Here is a 23,445-nt window from a genome sequence, read left to right on the forward strand (position 1 = left end):
TTCCACATACGAGTGAAATCATATGGTATTTGTCTTTCTCTGACTGACTTATTTCGCTTAGCAATATCCTCTCTAAATCTATCCATGTCATTGCCAATGGCAAAAAAGAATTTCTTTCTTATGGCTAAATAATATTCCATTGTACATACCACTTATTTTCTTTATCCATTCACCAATCAATGGGCACTCAGGCTGCTTCCATAATTTGGCTATTGTAAAAAACACTGCTACAAACATAGGGGTGCATATTTGAATTAGTGTTTTTGTATTCTTTGGGTAAATACCTAGAGTATAATGGCTGGATTATAGGGAAGTTCTATTTTTAATTTTTGAGGAATCTCCAGACTGTTTTCCACAATGGCTTTCCCAGTTTGCATTCCTACCAACAGTGCACAAGTGTTCCTTTCTCTCCACAGCCTCACCAACGCTGTTTCTTGTGTTATTGATTTTAGTCATTCAGACAGGTGTCAGGTGATAACTCACTGGAGTTTTGATTTTGCATTTCCCTAATGGTAAGTGATGATGAATATCTTTTCATGTGTCTGTTGGCCATCTGTATGTCTTTTTTGAATAAATGTCTATTCATGTCTTCTGTCCATTTTTTAATTAGATTATTTTGTTTTTTGGGTGTTGAACTTTATAAATTCTTTATATGTTTTGGATACTAACTCTCTATTGGATATGCCATTTGTAAATATCTTCTCCCATCCCAAAGGTTGCCTTGTAGTTTTGTTGATTGTTTTCTTCACTGTGCAGGAGCCTTTTATTCTGAAATAGTTCCAATAGTTTATTTTTGCTGTTTATTCTCTTGCCTCAGGAGACATATCTAGAAAAAAGTTTCTTTGGCCAGTGTCAAAGAGGTTATTGCCTGTGTTCTAGGACTTTCATGGTTTTAGGTCTCAAATTTAGGTTTTTAATCCATTTTGAATTTATTTTTGTGTATGGTGTAAGAAAGTGATCCAGTTTCTTTCTTTTGCAGTTGCGAAATGTTTTAGCTGCATTATATCATTTAATTTCTTTAAGTAAAAAGGGGGTTGTCAAGGCTTATTGCAATTGTGGACAAGAGTAAATGGATTGTCTAACACAAGCCTGAAAAATAGCTAGGACTCACTATACTCCCCCTCAACACTCTTCATTTTCTCTCTTTTTCCCTCCTTTCTTTGAAGACATGTCCATGGGTTTAAGAGAAAGGAAGGCTGAAAAAATAGGATGACAAGTATTTTCTACATCATGGAAAAGTGGTTAGTCTTTCTAAGTTTTCCTGAGTTCATCCTAAGAATAGGTTTCAGTTACTGAAAATTCATCGTGCTGAACTCCTGACCTAGTTTATAACCCAAAACACAAAATGGAATAACTTAAAAGTATTTTAGTTATCTATTACTATGTAACAAAATATTCCCCCAGTTAGTAACTTAAGTTACAAACATGCATTATCTCAACAGTTTATAAGGGTCAGAAATTCAGGTGGGGCTTGACTAGGTGCTTCTGGCTCAGTCTTTGCCTGTGATTGCAGCAAAGTCATTCAGGGCTGCAGTTCTAGGGACTGAGAATCCATTTCTAAGTTCACTCATGTGACTTCTGATGGACGTTTCATTTTTTTTTCTACCATATATTCCTCTTCCTAAATCTGCTCACACAACATCGTGACTTCCCTAAAGCAAGAAAAAGAAAAGAGAAATTTCAAGACAGAAGCTTCAGTCTTTTACCCCTAATTTTGGAAGGGACGTACCATCACTTCTGCTAACTTCTATTGATCACACAGACAACCTGGTACAGTGTGGTGGGGGACTACAAAAAGGTGTGAATTCAAAAAGGTGGGAATCATTAGGTGTCATCTCAGACGCTGGCTACCAACACATACTGCCATTATCCACCTTGTGGAGCAGAGCCCACTTGTTCCAATGGCCCAGACAATGTGTGCTGAGCAAGCTGGATGTTTTAGAGACATAGGTTTTATTCTAACCTAAGATTATCATGCAAAAACAGTGTAGATGTTTGAAAGCTTCACTGTTGCAAAGCTGAAAGCGTAGAAGAGGACAAAATGTTTGCTGAGCATCATGCTTTGCACATGTTACCAACCAACTAAATACTTAAGCAAATGTGTCCCATTAAGTCTAGATACTTTGGGAAGGGTCTCAAGTTTATTCATATCTACCCTTTAGAACAAATATATTTTCTCCCCCTACCCTTTAAGGTCTCAGAGCTACAGAATTCACACTAATTGTAAAGAAAGACTTCCAAAAACCAGGGAATCTTCATTTCAATGGTATAATTTGATGGAATTCTATTGATATTTTTAATAATGTTATATTACATTGTGATTCAAATAATTGAGAGTGATGAACACATAGTGCTTGGCACGTAATAGGCAGTCTAAATATTTATTGATCAAAAAAGTACAAAATTTCTACCATTTTTATGTACAATGACAGAAGAAAATATTGTAATACGTTAGATTTTTTTGCTGATATTTCAAAGAAAAGTGGACCTTCTAAGAAAAACTAAAAATCCATAGTAGAGAATAAATTTTAAAAGAAACACATACACAAGAAGCAAAATGTTACTGCTAGGTTAGAAACTTGTATTTACAAATAACTATAATTTGAACAAGAAATGAAAGTTTTTTGTATCTTTTTTAAAAGTGTCAGTACTCATAAAAATAGGAAAAAAAATCTCCTTCCTTTTATAGTTTATCTGTCTAGTCTCAATAAAAATTGTATCAGGACTCAAAAGCTGAAATTAAGGTAATTTCAAACCACTTCAAAGATGTTATGAAGTCCCTGTTATTAAATCTTATCTCATAGGTACTTCCAAACTATAATTTATAATTCATGATTCTGAAAAGAAAACAAAAAACTGACTTTAAGAAATCATTTTAAAGACAATTTTAAACTGACAACTTGCTCAAAGATATGATTGAGGAATTTAAATATTCATAATTTTCTCTAGGTTTTATTATTTTAAGCTATCATAACCTATACTTTAATAATAATCTGAACTATTCAAACACAATGAATAAAAGGCTAAGAAGATGCCTAACAGATTCTTAGAAATATTACTTGCACTAAAAATGTAGAGTGGGGGAGGTTCAAGAGAAATGTTTATAGGTGATGATTAAACAATGGTCTTTCAGTGGCTGGTCATTTACTTCAAAATGTAAATCATTTTCTATATAAAAAATAATTGTTAGGAACATTTTAAATGACCAGAACAATTAAGTTTCTCAGATTTTACAACACTGTCAACATAAAACAAAAGCCCAATTTCTTGAAGTTTATTCATTCATTCACTCTGCTTTCCCCCTGATCTAATTCATCTTCATAGCAATTATCACCACCTAACCTATTATGTAGGTATTGTTTCAGTGGTGTACTGTCTATATCTACCTGCGAGAATATGAATGCCACAAGAGGAGGATTCTCTCTATAATATACTCTGTTTTATGCCCAGATTCAAACCAAGAGCTTTATAAACATTTACTGAGTGGATGAAGGAACAAATTGTTATCACGTGTCATGCACTGACCTGGGTGCCAAAGATGTAGTAATAAACAATGTAGACATGGTCCCTATCATGAGAGAGCTTATAGTTCACTGAAGGTATAGACAAGTCAACAATTACAGGAACCAATATCATAAACACTGTTAAGAGAGAAGGACACAATGGTGGTATGAATTCTGAAATTGGAGGAAGTCTTTTGGAAATCAAAACTCAGATCTAAAAGATGTTTGGAAATTAGCCAAGTTTTGACAAGTGAACAGAAAAGAGAGAAAACTGTTCAACATGAGGAAACCGTATGTGCAATGATCCACAGATAAGAGAAAGAATGACCCGAAAGAAATTCTGTACAATTCCATTATAGAGATTAAATTGAGGTGAGAGAGGTAGAAGTTAAGATATTTTCAACAGATGCTTTCAAAACCAAGTAACAGAAACAAATCCCTCTAGGTCCTGAGATGACTGTGCAAGCAATTAGGCTAGGACCCAGTTTATTTTTTTCTTTTCCCAGGTCCAATTCCTCACCAAGATTTCATCCTTGGCACCCAAACACTTGCACTGATGGTCTCATAGTGACTATCAGCACCACACAGACCTGCTTGCTTCCTCATCACACCCAGCATAGAAACAAAAAAGGAAGACGAGTCCTATTTCCAGGAAAATCCACAGATTCATTTTGGTTGGTCCATTTAGGTCACATGAAAGCTAGGTACTGAAACAGACTGGCCTTAGCCGGGTCTCCTGCTGAATCCTTGAAACTTACATGGAATCCGTATCCCTGACACCATAGTGAGCCAATAGAAATCAGGGGCACTTGATAATGGAAAAAGGAAAATTAAGTACATAGGCAACTGGCCTGTTGTATTTGGCAGGTAACTTCAGATTGTATCATATAAGCAAGAGCCACTGAACTGTAAAGGAAGAACCCACTCAGACAGTCACGTTAGAAATGTCACTCTTTCTTCAATGTAAAGAGCAAACAGAATTGAGATAAGAAACACAGAAACTAGTTAGCAGATTGGTGCAAAGTGCTATCAGTAGAGATAGACTAACAATAAACGATTCAAGAGATATCCAACTATTAGAATTGACAGACATTGGAGAAGATTTAAATGTAAGAAGTGAAGGAGAGAACAATGCCATTGACAATCCCTGTGTAATGATTGGCCATGTGGACATGTATGGAAGTGCCATGAAACCAAGAAGGAAAAACACCTTGTGGCAGAAAATAATGAGTTGATTTCTGCATATGAGGTTGACATGCCTACAGGTTATAACCTTAAAGTTGTTTCAGTTCTCAGAGTCTTGCCTTTTCAGATGTTAAAGAAGTTGTATAATTCTATAGCAGAAGTAAAAAGTAGATATAACATTTGCTAGTTATTAGCCAAGGATCCATTTACATTTTTTGCTTAAGTTTTTGTTCCATAATTTCTAAATACTAAGCTATTTTCCCAAGCTAAAGTTTAGGAGGAAAAGTGAACAGACCAGAAGCATATAATAAATCATCTGTGTTTTTCTCTAACAAGAAACATAAATGCATATTAAATACCAACTGCTACAATGATATGGAAATAAAATAAGAATTAGAAATATCTTGATTCAGTGTACAGAGGAGCAACACTGGATTAGATAATATCAAGGTCAAGTAGTGACACAGGCAAATAGAAAGTAGAGCAAGACTTTTTTTAAGTCTACCAAGATAAAAAAAAAATTATTATTGCAACATGGATACCCCAATTGCTTATAAAATTGGGAGCATCTTTGTGTGGGACAGTATCTACCTGAAACATCACTTGGAGGAAGAGAGCTAGGCAGTAAGATTAGCAGCTGCAGTATAAAACTGATTCAGCAGCAGATGCGAGGCAAAACTCCTTGTTTCCAAATTTGCTAGAGGGATGTAGCCTTATTAGGGAGGAAGCTGAATCTAGGTTATACAATAATGAAGCAGACAAAAAACATAGCTGAGCTTTACTTCATAATAAATCATTGAGAATTTTAGGATGGAAGAGAGCAGAGAAGAAAGGAGAGAAGAGAGGAAGGAGGTGGGGGAGGAGGAACAGAATCAGACAGGGAGGATGGCATAGTGGAGAGCAGTTCAGAGGGGAAAGGGGGAGAGAGAAAGAGACAACACAACAAAGGAACCAGAGGATTGCTTTCTTGTGGCTAAAGGCGTTGTTTTAGAAGAGAGAGTACTTAATATTCAATTCTAAGCTATTTTCATTGATATAATATTAAACCTGTATTTTCAGGAAAGTCTGATATACTGAAATGTCCACATGTGGTGATACTGAGGAGAAAAGAAACGGATCAGTCATGGGATATGTGGTCCTCTCTACAATTACCCCTTCTACCAATTTGTGATAGAGTACAACCATCTTCTCAAGAGGCAAGATCAACAAGAGTTCCAGGTCCCATGTGTCCTGGCAGTTTCCCTTGCATTTAGGCTTAGGTTTCATTCTAATGAATTCAAAATGAAATTATGTTTACATAACATAATTCCTTCATGTATTCAACGAATGCAACCAAGAGCAAATTGAATGGCTGCAGGTGGCATAAAGGACAGTGTTTTAGTGAAGCAGTTATAGAATAGAACTGACCCACGAGTGAGCTACAAATATACAAATAGTAGCTGAACTTAATTACATCAGTGGCAAGTGAATTTAAATGAGGCAAGTCTGACATCTTTGCTATACTAGAATAAATCTGTACAACATATACAAGGTTTTAAAGGCCATTCTTTTCAACATTTATCAATATGATACATTTTTGAGCATGTAGGACCAAGGTTCTAATCATAGCTCTGATGTTATATGCCTTTTTCTAACATGTTTGCATTTCTACTATGGTTGCCTTACTTAAGGGATTTCTATCCAGTCATTTTTGAAAATAATTCAAAATTAAATATAAGCTCTTCCAACCCGGGGCACCTGGGTGGCTCAGTTGTTTGAGCATCTGACTTTAGCTCAGGTCATGATCTCACGGTCTGCGAGTTCAAGCCCTGTGTCGGGCTCTGTGCTGACAGTTCAGAGCCTGGAGCCTGCTTCAGATTCTGTGTCTCCCCCACCCCTCTGCTCTTACCCCACTCATGCTCTCTCTCTCTCTCTCTCTTTCTCTCTGTCTCTCAAAATATAAATAAATGTTAATTTTTTTTAAAGATGTGCCAACCCATTAATGACCTTTTTAAATAAAAGCTGTGCAACTTTTTTTGTAGAAAAGAAAGATAGTCTACATTATGATCTATTGGAAACAATGATCTTTTGCAATTAGTGTCTTCTGATATCATGCTTTTTATTTATGGGATTTTTATAACCTTCCCAATTTGACTGTTCTGTTAGAAAAGTGAAAAAAATAATTATTTCTTTATATATATATATTTTTAATTTTTCAAATGTTCATTTATTTTTGAGAGAGAGACAGAGCACAAGTAGGGGAGAGGCAGAGAGAGAGGGAGACACAGAATCTGAAGCAGGCTCCAGGCTCTGAGCTGTCAGTACAGAGCCTGACGCGGGGCTTCAACTCACTGACTGTGAGATCATGACCTGAGCTGAAGTCAGATACTTAACTGACTGAGCCACCCAGGTGACCCAAAAATTAATTACTTCTAATTGCCATGACAGATTCATTACAAAAATCACTTTTGGGAAAGTTATTAATTTACTTATTTAAAAAAGATGCATTTTGTAATTACCAGGAGTAAGAGCTGCAAAACAAAACGAACTCTCCCTGTCCAGGATATTCATAAATATCTGAGCATCCAAATAATAGATGGTATTTTAAAGGAAAATGGCAAGAAAGTATAGAAAGAATGCAGGGTCTACTCTGGTTGAATCATAATATCTCTGTAAAACAAGAATGATAAAACTAACATAGTTGCTGTGAGCATCAAATAAAATAATGTTTGTAGAGCACTTGAGACATGTATTGTTTAGTAAATTATTTTACTGAATCCTCCCCACAGGTCCACATATCCCAGTTTTACAGATGAGGAAACTGAAGCTAAAATTACCCAGGTAGTAAATGGTGGAGCTGATATTCAGATCCATCAATATGACTCCAAAGGTGGTAGTCTTAAATCATGTACTGTAACAATATTCAAAAGTACTACTACTATGCCCACAACTTCTTGCACGCGGCAATAGAGGTTTGTTTGTTTGTTTGTTGACAGTTAACTACTGAATGAAACATTCACAGACAGGTCAGCATTTATCCTCCAATGAATATGGTCATGGGTTTACACACAGACAGCAAAATTATTTGCAACAGATAATTAATCTTAGGGATTCATGTCTTATTGTAGGTATGGGATATAGGCACTGATGACCAAGCCAGGGGAGAAATAAGACATAGTCAATACAGGAAGCAGTCAGAAGCACCGTAAGGCTGGCATAGTATTCAAGTAATAGGGAGGGGTCAACTCAGGTAGGTGATACCTACATAGAAGATAACAACAGATGTTACCAAAGGCAAGTATAGAAATAGAAGTAGGAATACCAGTGGCAGGAAAAATGAAAATAGTAACAAGAGTTAAAATATAGCAAGTACAGCAAAATTCCATCATAATACTTGTATGTGAGATTTAAAAAAATGACCTGTACGATGTGAAGTTACACTATATGAAATTAATAAAGTAACTGGGGTGAGGCTGCTGCAGAGGACTCGGCTAACTGCAAATTACATTCTATCCAAAATGTCATTATTGCAGAGTACATTATCTCAGTGTTTCATTCTGCCAGTCACACACCCAGCAAAACTTTAAGGGGTTTACTTATAGTAAACTCATTTAATCTTCCCCAACAACCCTATAGTTAGTATCATTTCTCCATCTATGCAGAGCAAGAAAACTGAAGTGCAGTGAGGTTAGTAACTTGCCCAAGGTCGAACAGCCAATAAAAGGCAGAACTAGAACAAAGACCCATGGTTTCCACCTCTAGAGTCCACTCATAACTAGGCAACCCTGCCTCTGCAAAGTCAGGCATCAAGCAGCTAATGTCAGAGAATCTGGCAGCTGATAGCAAGACTCACATCTCAGGTTAGAGATCTGAGGTGTGGGGTCAGAGCTCCAGTCTTTATGGCACAGAAGATGTGAAGAAGCTAGAACAGTGGCTGGCATATAATAAGTACTCAATGAATGCTAGCCATAAAAATAATAATAGTTGTTGCTGTTGTAACAAAAGAAGAAACTTCTATAAGCTGAATCTACTCCCCTACCAAGTTCATACATTGAAGTCCTAACCCGCAGTGTAAAATATGACTATAGATAAGGTCTTTAAAGAGGTAATTAAGTTAAAATGAGGTGTGCTCATCAGAGTATGCTCCATTCCAGTAAGAAGAGAAGATTAAAACACACATGAGTACAGAAAACAGACATGCACAGGGGAAATACCATGTGGAAATACAAGGAAAAGAGCCATCTGCAAGCCAAGGAGAGAGGCCCCAGATGACACCATACTTGCCCACACTTTGATCTCAGACTTCCAGCCTCCAGAACTGTGAGAAAATGCATTTCTGTTGTTTAAGCACCCCCTCCCACCCCATCTGTGGTGCTTTGTTATGGCAGCCCTAGTAAACTAATACAGGGACCAAAATGTGTGAAACATAACATGAGCAGGAAATGTAGTATGAGATCTGCATTAAATTCAATATGAATGAGACTGAGGCCAATACTGCAGGAACCCATGTAATAGAGAGGGACTCTAGACAAGAGCTCAGATACTTGGTCTGGGGCAAATTAGAGCATGAATAATAGCAAAAGTAGTTAGAGGCCAAGCTGCTCTCTAAAGCGTCTTAAATATCTACTGCTAAGGAGGGGACTGAAGCTTAGGGATGGAGCAGAGTTGTCATCAAGGGAATGCTAAATGTGTGCAGGTATAACCGGAGAGTCACGAAAAGTAGGAGACTGCCTAATTGTTATCATGCATTAATATCAGATGCAAAAAAGCAATCTTAATTTAATTATTTTTTAAATGTTTATTCATTTTGAGAGGGGGGAGTGGAGGAGGGGCAGAGCGAGAGGGGGACAGAGGATCTGAAGGGGGCACTGAGCTGACAGCAGGGATCCCTATGAGGGGCTCAAACTCACAAACCTTGAGATCATGACCTGAGCCAAAGTCAGACACTTAACCATCTGAGCCATCTAGGTGCCCTAAAAGCAACTTTAATTTAAAAATCCTTCCAAATTAAACTTCAATGTATATTAAGCCTAAACTAGGTCACTACAGATGTACTTTGTCTATTTCAGTGATTAATGGCCCAAAATTATGGTGAAAATTTCCTAAAAATGATATGATGGTGAAATCTGTAAGTCATGTAGCATTCAAATATGTGTTTAGAACTTCCTTGTCATCTACTAATCTGTTTTAAATACTAATTTTTCTGCTGTTCATATAGGTTTTATTACTTTTTGTATATACCTATATATCTTTAACATTAGGTATGTCTAGATGTGAGTAATATACATTGGATTGAGTTGATAGAATTATTCCAGAAGAATGGCATCAACAATACTTTTCTTTTCTGTTGGATCCCCCCCCCCCCCGCCCCACACATACCTACTGTATTTAATCCAATATAACTCAACAAACAAGATCTGTTTGTGAGATCATTTTTCTTTGCATTCTTCATTAACAATGTATATTGCATGCTTACAACATCCAAATTGATCAAATGAGCACAAGCAAACTAAAAGTTCAATTAGTGATATTATAACCAGTTACAATTTCCAGAAATAATAAAAAAGCATACAGTGTGGAACAAGTGTCAGATGAAAACATTCTGAATGTGGAGGCTTTCAGTTTTCAGAACTCAATTGCAATTAGGAAAGCAGAAAGAGCTAAAGCACACCCTCCCTCACTCTTTGAACATACTCCCCTTTTACAGGTGCTTCACTGCATAGCCCATCAATGTTTTCACAGGTTTGATGGTGAGGCTCAACAGAAACAAATCTCCATTCCAGATTAATGAAACCTAAAAGCAATGATCATTACAATAATCGAAAGCATAGGGGCCACTGCCATTGTTTCAGGATTTCTATGTAAGGAAAGGAGTAAGGGATTTTTTTTAAAAGCTTTATTTTTCATGGGGCGCCTGGGTGGCTCAGTCAGTTAAGCGGCCGACTTCGGCTCAGGTCATGATCTCGCAGTCCGTGAGTTCGAGCCCCGGGTCAGACTCCGTGCTGACAGCTCAGAGCCTGGAGCCTGTTTCAGATTCTGTGTCTCCCTGTCTCTGACCCTCCCCCGTTCATGCTCTGTCTCTCTCTGTCTCAAAAATAAATAAACGTTAAAAAAAAGCTTTATTTTTCAAAAGATGCTTTAAAAGTAGTAGACGGAGAAATGCTTCGCATGTTAGTCATGAGCAAAGAATGTAGAGCTGCTGTCCAGCCATGCATTCGTCAGATGCAACTTATCGGTTGTCCTGTTTTCCTTAAAGAAGGAAACAAAGTAGTCTCTATTATCAACAATAAAGTGCCCATTAGCATGATGTTAATTAGCATAATACTTTAAAGGAAATCATGACATCCTGTGATGAGGACAGTTTTCTACTTACTATTGAAGATGACACCATCTTCATGGGTAACTAAGGCAACAGTGGAAATTATCAGAGTCCTGATTTTATGTCAGAAGATCATACTGACAGCTGTCCTCCTAATGCAGTCATTTGTTAAGATGAGCAATATGGCTGACATTTTAAGATACCAGTTATGTGTCCTTACATACTAATGACTTTTTAAATACCAAAAAAAAAAAAGTACACATTTTCAGTATTTTAACCCCACATTCAAATAAGATTATTTAGACTTTCTTTTATTCTCCTTCAAAATATGCTAAACCTCTGCAGAGATCTTTCTAGCTTTTAGCTACCAAGGAATTAATACATTTTTCTTGAACAGTAGTTGTTATTTTCAGATAAAATGTGCCAGAGTCTGAGGGTTTTATGTATGTATAAAAGAGTAATCTTAGCCCTCAAAGATTTTCCAAGGAAAACTACAATGGGAATAAATCTCAACATATTTTTTATTAATATGAATTAGAGAGTCTTACAGATGAATTAAATATCCAACATATTTCTGCTTGTTATACAATGCATATAACTTAAGATTAAATGAAAAACAAGCATTTTTCTATAGGCTTCAAAATATTTGAGTTATGCTTTCTGTAATCTTTTAAGCCTCTGAGAGTGCTATTTTTAAATTTAAATAAATGAAAAACTAGAAATAACCATAAGGAAATTAACTCCTGTAAATTCACTTTTTAGGCTTTCTAGTGGAAAGTTTCTAAAACTGATTTTTCTCAGAACCTTCAAGGCCTCTACACACTTAGGGCAGATAAGAAAAACCTGGGACTCCTATAAAGATATTGGCAAGCTTTTAGACAAGAGCATCACCATTATAATCAATTAGTTTTATTTAATAAAGTCAACTGAGCTCTACTAAAATTTACTAAGTACCTACTGTGTGTAGACACTAAGGTAAATACTGGTTTCCTTCAACCCAGAAGTTCCATTTTTTGAAAAGAGAGAGAGAAAGAAAGAAAGAAAGAAAGAAAGAAGAGAGGAGAAGAAGGAAGGAAGGAAGGAAGGAAGGAAGGAAAGAGAGGGGGAAGGGAGGGATGGAGTGAAGGAAAGAGGGAGGGAAGGAGGGAGGGAGGGAAGAAGGAAGGAAGGAAGGAAGGAAGGAAGGAAGGAAGGAAGAAAAGAAGGAAAGAAGGAAGGAAGGAAAGAAGGAATGAATGAAGGAAGGAAGAAAAATGGTCAGGAGACAAAATCTCTATGTTCTCCTGATTATCAGCCAGGGTAAATCAGAGCCAGAACAACCATTTCTAAAATTAATTTTTTAAATCATGATAGAGTCAGAATCATGAAAAACTGAAAAAACTTTTCTTCTGTTCATAGGCTCATTAATTATTCATTTATCTCTTAACAAATATGTATTAAGTATATTTCTGTGCCAGATAATCTTCTAAGCACTTTATATAACTTACTACAGTAATGTTTTTAAAAATCTTATGAGAAAGGCATTAAGCTATATACTTTACATTTAAGGAAATACAAACTTCAGTTAAAATCTTTCCATGATTAACTAATCTTTCATGTTTTTGGCAATCAAGTTCCAATTCACTCATCCTTCAAAAATGAATTAAGTGTTTGGTACAGGGAAACCATGAGCAAAACAGACCCATTCCTGCCCTCTTGGAACTCATAATAGAGACCAAGAACTCCCTCAGATCCAGGCTCTGCTCTTCAAGAGGCCCTACACATTCATGGGCTTTCCTCAAAATTGTTAAAATTCCCCCTCTGTGCCTGGGGCCAGTTGATGCCAGAAATTATGTCAGGGCAGAGTCTTAGGCTCAGAGGAGGAGCCAAGTGGGGTTCCCCTGGTCTCTGTGTTTCCCTTTCAGATACTTCCCAAATTTCAATCCTGTGCACAAGATCAACCAGAAGCCCCAAGGTACTCCATGACTCATGCCTGGGAGGTCATCCCAAGGCCCCTGGGCTAGGCCTTATTTCCTGGAGGGTGGCCTAGAGGGTGGCCTTGCTCTCTGCAAGCCAGTGTATTATTTCTTTCACAGGATTACATAAGATTGGCTTCCAGAATACCCCTGACAAGTGATTGTGTATGATGCTCACTAACATTGGGCATAGAATGAGTTCAGAACTTTGAGATACCAGCAGTGCACTGCTAACCCTTTGACTTGAACTCATGTGTTGGATCTTATGTTAAAATCATTTGTCAGATCTCATATATGTGCTTTCTGACCACTGTGCTGCAGTATCTGAAGATGGTGACAGGTATATTTTCTTTTTTATTGTTTTTGTGTGTGTCCTTTTTTCTTTCTTTTTCTTTTCTTTTTTTTTTTTGAGAGGTATATTTTCCCCTGTGTATCCCCCACTACTAGCACCCAGGGCATCACCACCCCTCCGTAGGCTCTATGCCTTATGTAAGGGAGTCCCCTGGGGCTGTTGCACCTAACCCATACAAAGGCTTCTGAGACTATTTTTCCACAAAACCTTCTGATCAATGCCCTCTTTTGCCTCCCATAGATGTAGTGATGGGTGTAATACTTTCCCAGGTCAGTCCCAACCATACAGGACAAAGACAAGAAACAGCCATTCTTTGCTCAAATAAGATCACTCTTCTCATTCCACCCATGGGGAAAATTTTGTAGTATTCCACTGTGATTCACTACAATCTATCGCCTTTGAAGGGGCCAGCTTAGTAAACTATATTGATATATAATGAGGGTCATTGATCTTTGTAGTCACTGATCTTTGAGGGTGGCACTAAACTCTGTCATTTATGCATCTCAGATGCACTATAGTTTCTGATTTATTAATCTGGCCAAGATAATATAGTTTTAGAGATCTGGCTTTTCCTTACATGGAAACAGTATGATGGTTCTTCCATATGCTAAATACATACATATCAGAAATTCGGGAAATTTTCAAATAACCACACAGGTTAGCCCTGGACTCCTCAAAATTACAGTAAAAGATGCTTGAGCCCCAATCTAATACAGGCTCCTTGATGGCATTTTAAAAATTTTTCAAAATATTTATTTATTTGTGAGAGAGAGAGACAGAAATGGAGATAGAGCACGAGTGGGGGAAGGGCAGAGAGAGAGGGAGACACAGAATCTGAAGCAGGCTCCAGGCTCTGAGCTGTCAGCACAGACCCCTATGCGGGGTGCAAACTCACAAACCTTGAGATCATGACCTGAGCCAAAGTCGGATGCTTAACTGACTGACCCACCCAGGTGTCCCTTTGATGGCATTTTTGAACTCCCAATATCAGTGTAAGCTTGAACCCTATATCCAACAGCTTTAAAAAGTTTTGGAAATTTCTTTTCCTCAGAATGCAGTTACTCTGAGAAATGACAGTAGTATTTGGGGGGTTAATGACTGAGGGAATCACTACTGTATATCTTTGGGTTGTTGTGGGATTCTTCTAGAGAACATGGCCTATTCATCAATTGATGGGCTCTAGGTCTGAGAAATGGATCGCATTTCAAACCTGAATAATGATGGTCATTTTCCATGGCAGTAGGTGGCATCAGCCACTTGCTTATCCAGTTCTAATCCACCTAGTTGCCCAAGAACACCCAGGCTGATCCCTGCAGTTGATAACTCCTTGGAGCAATTTGGTCTGCTGCCCATTATGTTAATATCATCTACCTTGCCTCAAATGTTTAGGTGCTATCCCTAGCTCCTCTTCTGGGAAGCTATTATTTTAATGACACTCGAGAACCTGTTTTCACCAGAATTTCCTACAACCAACCCTGCTCAACACAGGATAGGCAACACTGAGCTTCTCAGTATTGCTGATAGCCCCCTTTATAGTACATTCCTTGATCTGTTGTTAAGAAGATACCCTATTTGCACCCTAGGGCACATGTTATCTGTTGGGTACTGAGATCTTGCAGTACCTACCTCTCTGAGCTTTCCTCGACACTCTAGTAACGCATACCTCGCATCTTCACCTCATTTCAAATGCACCGTTATCTTTTCCAAGTTTCCAAGATCCCCTGAGCATGCTAATAAGACAGATTACAGGTTCTTTTCCTAAGAACTTGAATGTGAGGTAATAAAATAGTACCCTTTCCCTCAACAAATCTTCTCTTATCCAGTCTTACAATATAATCTATAATATAATCTATGTAAAATAGTATAATCTAGCCTTATATGCACGTATATATACAAAAATAAATTATATAATCCACATTTCCAAGGGAGATGGTGACTTTTTAGAATAGTTTTAGATTTACAGAAAAATTGCCAAAATAGTACAGAGTTCCCACATACCTCCAACCTAGTTTCTCCAATTGTGAACATTAGTGCAGTTGGTTCATTTGTTACCATTAACAAATATTGAAACATTATTAATAACTAAAGTCAATACTTTATTTAGATTTCTTTAGCTATTACCTAATGCCCTCCTTCTGTTTCAAAGTCTTAACCAGTACACTACATTCCCTTTAGTCATAACGTCTCCTTATGTTCCTCTTGACTGTGACAGTTTCTCAGACTCTCCTTGTTTTTCATGACCATGACAGGTTTGAAGATTGCTGGTCAGGTATTTTGTAAAATGGCCCTCCACCAGGATTTGTCTCTATATTTTTCTTAAAATTAGACTGTGGATTTGGTGTGATGGGAAGAAGACCACAGGGATAAAGTGTCATTTTCATCACATCATACCAAAGGTACAAACTATAAACATGACTTACCACTATTGGTATTGACCTTGGCCACTTGGCTAAGATAGTATTTGTCAGGTTTCTCCACTGTAAAGTTATCCTCCCTGCACCTCTTTCCATACTGTACTCTTTGGAATGAAGTCACTGTGTACAACCCATATATTTTTTTTAATATATGAAATTTATTGTCAAATTGGTTTCCATACAACACCCAGTGCTTATCCCAAAAGATGCTCTCCTGTACAACCCATATTTAAGGAGAAAGTAGTTATGCTCCACCACCTAAGGTCAGAGTATTGACATATATTATTTTGAATTTTTTGCATAGGACATTTCTCTTATTCTTCATTTATGTGTTATTTAATCATCTATTTATATCAGTATAGACTCACATCGATTTATTTTATATTTTATGTTATAACCCATTACTACTTTATTTTGTTGCTTAAATTTTCCACTGGGAGAATTTTCAGTTGGTTCTTGTACCCTTTGACATACCTCCTTCAAAGCAATTTGGACTTTCCTCATTCTCACACAATATGATGCTACAGGCTCATCTCATATATTTCCTTTCCCAGTCCTAGAATCAACCAAGTTTCCCAAGAAGCCCTGGTTGTTGTTTTTTTGTTTGTTCGTTTGTTTGTTTTTGTTTTTTTGTTTTTTTTTTTTGTTTTTTTTTTTGTTTTTACTGGTAAATGTCATTAGAAAATAAGATCTGGGAGGCAACTGAGTGGCTCAGTCAGCTAAGCATCTGACTCTGGATTTCAGCTCAGGTCATGATCTCATGGTTTATGAGTTCAATCCCCGTGTTGGGCCATGAGCTGACAGTATGGAGTCTGCTTGGGATCCACTCCCTCCCTCTCTCTCTGCACCTCATGCTCTCTCTCTCAAAAATAAATAAACTTTTTAAAAAAGGGGGGGGGGCACCTGGGTGGTCGGTTAAGTGCCCAACTCTCAAAAAAAAAGATCTGGGTTTTGAGTATGATCATTGCTACTAAATGCCATTGCTTCTAGACTCTCTAGCTGAGAAAAGAAGGAAATATATGCATGTATATTAACCCACACACATGCATGTGTGTATATATACACACATATTGTATACACTCACGCATATACATATATGCTTTTGTTTGTGACCATACTTTTGTATCTATATTAAGCTAAAATGAGTTCATATTGATAATCTCCACTCTAATCCATGCCACATGGAATATTCTGATCACTTTCCCATGCTTATCTGTAAACTTACCCTCCCAACAGTGAGAAACCTGGTTTCCAGAGATGGTGCTTTTTACTTAATCTCTGTGAGGGCAAATAACTAACACAGCTCCAAATTCTGCATTTTAAACTATATATACCTACATTGTACAAAATACCATGCAACACAGCTCTCAGCTCCAAGCTCTTCATTCCATACATTTTTCTGTGATGCTGGTGTGGAGTCTATGAAAATTACACTTTCCAGTCTCCTTTGTCAGCTGTTAGGTTCTACCTTGGGGGGCAATAAAAAGAAATGGGAAAGTGTGTGAGGGAAGGGCCTTGAATCACATTTTATTCAGTTTCCATCAGCACTGATCCAATAGCAGCAAATTGTTGGCTGTAGCCTACGGTTTCTTCTTTCACATCAAACAGTAGCCTCACCACACCCACTCAGGTTTGGATATAAACCTGAACCTGTTCCTATGCCTCACTTACTTATCCTTTGAGCTAAATGCTCCTTTATGTTGGGGCAGCTGGGTAGCCTCAGTTAAGCGTCCAAGTCATGATCTCATGGTTCCTGTGTTTGAGCCCCACGTCGGGTTCTGTGCTGCCAGCAGAGAGTCTGCTCTCTCTCTCTCTCCCTCTCTGCCCCTCCTTTCCCCCGCCCTCTCTCTCAAAATAAACAAACAAACAAATAAATAAATAAATAAATAAGCTTTTTTACATAATAAAGTTTAAATGATCCTTAGGCTTTCCAAGTATCCAACAGTATCCTTGGTCGTCTGTGTACCTTGCAGATTATGACACTTTCACAGAGATCTGACACCAGTTGAGAAGAGCTTTCCCAAAGAATTCCAAGCCTGAGCCCTGGTGAGCAGAGCTTCCCCAAAGAAGTCCAAACTTGAACCCTGTAGGCTGTCTTCTCTAATCTCCTATGATCTGATAATATATCTCTTCTCTTTTGTTTCCTAGCTCCAGGAATGATGGCTGCTACCAAACATTTTTACCTTTAATGCGGGTTTGTTTTGTTTTTGTTTTTGTTTTTGTTTTTGTTTTTGTTTTTGAGAGAGAGAGATACAGAGACCAAGAGAGCAGGAGAGGGACAGAGAGAGAGGGAGACACAAAATCTGAAATGGGCTTCAGGCTCTGAGCTGTCCGCACAGAACCTGAAAATGGGGCTTGAACTCACCAGCCATGAGATCATGACTTGAGCTGAAGTCAAACTACTGAACCACCCAGTGGCCCCAACCATTATTATCTTTAGATGTTGTTGGCACCCCCTTTTTGCTCTCTTCCATCATTATTTTATTTGACTTTCATCATTATTTTATCCTCCATATTAAATGTACTCTGAAATACTTGGTATTTTGCTTTCCTCAATGAATTCTAACACTCTGTCTTCCTCATTTTTTCTGCAAGGTACATATTTTAATGGTGCTACCTCAATATGTTTTTGTGAAGATTAGCTTAGTTTTTGCATGAAAATTATTTAACACAATGCCTCACAATTAAGAAATGCTCAATCAATATTTATTATTATTTTTCTTACCAACTACACTAGTGGAATGAGATTTAAAGGCAATCTTCCCATCAGAAGAACAATGTTCCAATATAAAATCTTGAGCCTGGCTAGTTTTAGTTTTATAGACACTAGTTTCTCTCATCACTGTCTTTTTTTTTTTTCATATGCTCAGGACTATATCAAACTAGTACATACTATGTGACTATACTATTTGTTTATGATAAGAATGCTCATACATTAACTGGCTAATAGCACCAGCACTTTGTCCTCTGAGTTCCTTCTCACTGCCCAAATAATTTCGTCTTTTTCTAGGACCCATGGGACCTCCCCCTATTTGGCAATGAAAAGCTAAATGCTTCCAAGATCCTGTTCCAGTGCTAGGGTCAGTATCTGTTCTAATTGGTTTACATGTATGCCAAACATAAAGATTTTGTGTATCACCTACATATGTGTATTGTCCCTCTCTCCATCAAGAATATTTCTGAAGTTAACATTTTGGAAGTTCTTATTATGTGCCATATGGAGGTATTGACTATTATTATTTTCCCTTTTGCTTTTTAGCTAAGAAACTCAGACACAGAGAGATTTTATAGCTTGCCTGAGGTCACACAGCTGTTGAGTGGTGAAGCCAGGATTCATGTCAGGTTGTTTGACTCCAAAACCTGGGCTTTTGACTGAGGAACATGAGTTGAGTTTAGTTGGTGCAGAGCAGAGAGGGACATAAGAAATTAAAGTTTTACTTGGATGTGGATTCAGAAGAAGAGACTACATGAGGGATAAAAATTCATCACAGTAGATGAAGGATTGAAACCAAGGTTATAAAGTAGATTTTTTAAAATCAACTTGTTTCATTCATTGAAGATAGGTAAGTTCTTTATTTCATTCTGAAGCTATTCTGTGACTCCTTGTCAAAATTTACTAGAAGAACATGGTATCTTCAAGTCTATCTGAGTCGCATGATTCTGTGCTCTCCTCATGGTGTAGTGTTACAAAACACTGTGCTCATAGGATGACCTTTGGAGCCAGACCTGGATTCAAATGCCAGTTCTTTTTATTAATTGTATGATGTTGGGCCACCTAAACTTCACAGTCTCCATTCTCTAAATCAGTAAAACATTGACTCCATTTCCCCTACAACTACTTGTAGGATTTCGTTTACAGTACCTGGTCTGTATAGTGGTCTTTGTGACTGTTAAATTCTTCATTCTCTACATTTCATGTTTCCTTCCATTATTCTTTTAGGTTTCATAATTTAGATTTTTCATTATGTGTCTGCTCTCTAACTTTCATGTTCACTTGGGTAGTTCTCTTGATGTGCTGATACCATCAGTTACCATATGACTTTCTAAATAAGCCTAGTAATTGAGAATTGAGAGCTGTTAGCTTAAATTATACCAATAATAGTCCTAAGTGTCTCAAAATTATAGTTATCCCTTCTTTAATTTTCTACCTATCTAAAGAGCTAGTCATCTAGAATCCATTTTGCGTGATGTGAACAAGCTCCCAGATTGTATGAATTGATGCCATACGCCCTTTCCCAATAATTGTAAAGAGGGACAGAGGGAGGGAGAGAGATGGGCTGGGTATAATCTATCTGCCAGTATCTGATTGTATGACTGTCTATAACTCATCTGTCTGGTTCTCAATGAAGCTACACTGCATTCCATAATTAAGCCCCACTTTTCTGCATAAACTACCTTCCGTTTTATATTCACATTTAAAAAATTACTGAATTCCTAACAAATGAAAATTTGATTCCTGCCTAGAATCTTGATAGAAATAATAACAAAAAGTCTCCTCCTAAGAATTTGCAAAGTCCTGCCATCATATAAGGTTAGAGTGTGAATTTTGACTTTATAATTTTATATATAATAAATCCCATAGGTGCCTGACAGAAGAAAATATATTTAATTGAGGCCCCATAAGATTCCCACAGATAAATCTCTCATGAAAATAAGCATATTCTACAAATTTCCATAATATGGGAGGGAAAAAAAAAACATTGTGAGAGTCAGTAAAAGCAACACATACAATAATTAGACCCCTGAGAATTACAGTTAAAAAATGATCAAATGGATATTTAAAATAATTATACAAATAAAAATTGAAGATATGAGAAAGAACTCTATAAAACAACAAGACCAGGAAAGTTGGAAAAGAAGCCAAAGAACTTATAGAAATTGAAAATGTCGTCATTGAAATAAAAATAAACCTCAATGGTTTGGTACAGACCAGACATTGTTCAAGAGATAATTAATAAAATGCTGGTTAGAGCTGAAGAAATTATCTGAAATGTAGCAGGCAGAGATAAAGAGAGAAAAGTTTTATAAATGGAGATTAAAGGACTCTTGAGAGTGTAAAGGTATAAATTTTACCAAGTGGAAAGCATAGGGGAGAGGCAAAATTTCAAAGAAAAAAAATCACTAAAAAATTTATAGAATTGGTAAAGGAAAATCAAGTAACAGCAATCAAGAAGTATAAGAATAGGGGCACCTGGGTGGCTCAGTCGGTTAAAGGTCAGACTCTTGGTTTAGGCTTAGGTCATGTTCTTGCAGCTTTGTGGGTTTGAGCCCCACATAGGGTTCTGTGCTGGCACTGTAGAGCCTGCTTGGGATTCTCTCTCTCTTTCCTTCTCTCTCTACCCCTCCCCTACTTTCTCTGTCTCTGTCTCTCTCAAAATAAACTTTTTTAAAAAGTATAAAAACAATTCAGGGAAAATGAAACAAAACCAAATCTGTACTTTGACACATCAAAATGAAACTGTAGAATGCTAAAGACAAGGAAAAGCAACCAATGAGAAAAAAACAGATCACCAAGAAAATAATAACAATTAGTAGATGACAGAACTCAACAGCAACAGCAACAACAAAAAAACTGTAAAACAAAAGAAATATACTTTTCATATCTAAAATAAAGTAACAATTAACCTAGGATTTTATGCCTACCTAAACTATCATCTAACAGTGAGTGTGAAAGAGATATTTTCAGACACATAAGAATTAAGGAAGTTTACCATCAACATATCCTCAGTGGAGGAAACTATCTTCAGGAATACATTACAGAAAGAAAATTAATCTCATAAACAGGCAGAGATGCAAGAAAGAATGTAATTTTGTCTAGAGCCAGCTCTGACCTATTACAGGCATTCAAAAATCACTTGTTAGAAAAATGAATACATTATTTTTATTTACATTTTAAAATAAAAAGTGGTCATAAAACCCTTTTTGTTCAGGACAAGAGGAACATGGCCCAATTTTAAAAGAATTACCAAATTCTGAAATAAAGACTATAGGTCAGACAACAGAAAATTTATTTTTTTCCATACTGGTTATGGGTTTTGAGTTTCTTAACATAGAAAAACTAGAGGTTGATATCAGAACTTATATATCTTTGTATTTTTGTTTATCTCAAAACAAGAATAGTCTTCAGTCACTGTAAATTCTCTTTTATCTTTTGAAGAATATTATTTGGTCACTATTTGTGTCAACATCAATTAATGACATCTGAATAAGTATCCATGGTTAGTAGCCATTGATAAACATTGAAATCAGAACTTTGAAAAGTTTAAATGTGCCTTAACTCTCCTTTTCTTTTTAACTCTCCTTCTTGATTAAAGAGCAGGATACTTTTTTTTATTTTTTTAAGAAGGCTTTGAGCCCAACAAGGAGCTTAATGCATGGAGCCTGAACCCATCACCATGATATCAAGACCTGAGCTGAAATCAAGAATTGGAGGCTTAACCGACAGAGCCACCCAGGTGCCCCCAGAACAAGATACTTCTGAGCAACCCTTTCTATGTCTCCATGTAAGTCTGTGTCTAAACTACTAAATAGAACAAAACAATGTCAATGCCTTTACTTTGTGTTTCTTGAATCTCTCCCATTTAATAGGATTCCTTAAAAATCATGTTTGTGGGGCGCCTGGGTGGCGCAGTCGGTTAAGCGTCCGACTTCAGCCAGGTCACGATCTCGCGGTCTGTGAGTTCGAGCCCCGCGTCAGGCTCTGGGCTGATGGCTCGGAGCCTGGAGCCTGTTTCCGATTCTGTGTCTCCCTCTCTCTCTGCCCCTCCCCCGTTCATGTTCTGTCTCTCTCTGTCCCAAAAATAAATAAAAAAAAAAAAAAAAAAAAAAATCATGTTTGGTACTTTCTTCCTTAAATCCTCTCACTGCTCTAACATATAATTCAGCTAAAGTAGGCCAAGACACAGCTCATTTGAGCATCTAAAACAATTAGTTCTCACATTTCTTGAGTGAATTTTTTTCCACCAAGATTATTTATCTTAAGGGCAAAGTTCCGTTATCTCCTGGATATTCATTAATACTCTTCTTTCAGCCAGCCCCAGGACTAAAACCTTATCTCTTTATAGAAAATATAAATGTAAAGGCTCTCTCAGTATTTTTTAAAACATTTTTAATGTATCAGTTCATTTAGGATATTAGTCTTCCTGACACTATTCTTAAAATTTAAGTATTTAAAAAACTTTTTATAAGTACTCTTTTAAAATGTGAGCTCAAGGTAATTTAATCTGCCTTTTTCATACCTTACTTTTATCCTTTGTATAGTTCAAATCTTAAGAAGATCCTTACTGTGGTATGCAAATGATCCTCCAAAGATACCTATGCACTAATCTCTGCCTTTTAACATGAAAAAAAAAAATACAGGGGGGCTTTGAAGACATAATTAAAGTTACAGGCCTTAGGAAAGGTCAAGGATTCTGGATGACCCATGTGTACCCAATCTAATTATAAGAATCCTTTTTTTTTTTAAACATTTACTTATTTATTTTTGAGAGAGAGAGAGCATACAAGCAGGGGAGAGGCAGAAAGAAAGAGAGGAAGACAAAGAATCTAAAGCAGCCTACAGGCTCTGAGCTGTCAACACAGAGCCTGATGCTGGGCTTGAACCCACAAACCTTGAGTTCATGACCTGAGTCAAAGTTGGATGCTTAACCAACTGAGCCACCCAGGTGCCCTTCACAAGAGTCTTAAAGGCAGAGAATTTTTTACATATGGAGTCAGATAGATGCAGGAGGAAGAGAAG

General features: G+C 37.0%; 1 long non-coding RNA gene across 1 annotated transcript; it reads right to left on the reverse strand.

The window, feature by feature from the left end:
* Positions 1-1,534: 1,534 nt before the first annotated feature.
* Positions 1,535-19,750, reverse strand: LOC122224871. Its single transcript, XR_006204970.1, has 3 exons — positions 19,570-19,750; positions 17,046-17,175; positions 1,535-1,652 (listed from the first exon to the last, which is right to left on the reverse strand). It is a non-coding gene; the product is annotated as an uncharacterized LOC122224871 (long non-coding RNA).
* Between the last annotated feature and the right edge of the window lie 3,695 nt (positions 19,751-23,445).

Source organism: Panthera leo, chromosome B4, assembly GCF_018350215.1.
Source record: "Panthera leo isolate Ple1 chromosome B4, P.leo_Ple1_pat1.1, whole genome shotgun sequence".
Lineage (NCBI taxonomy): Eukaryota > Metazoa > Chordata > Mammalia > Carnivora > Felidae > Panthera > Panthera leo.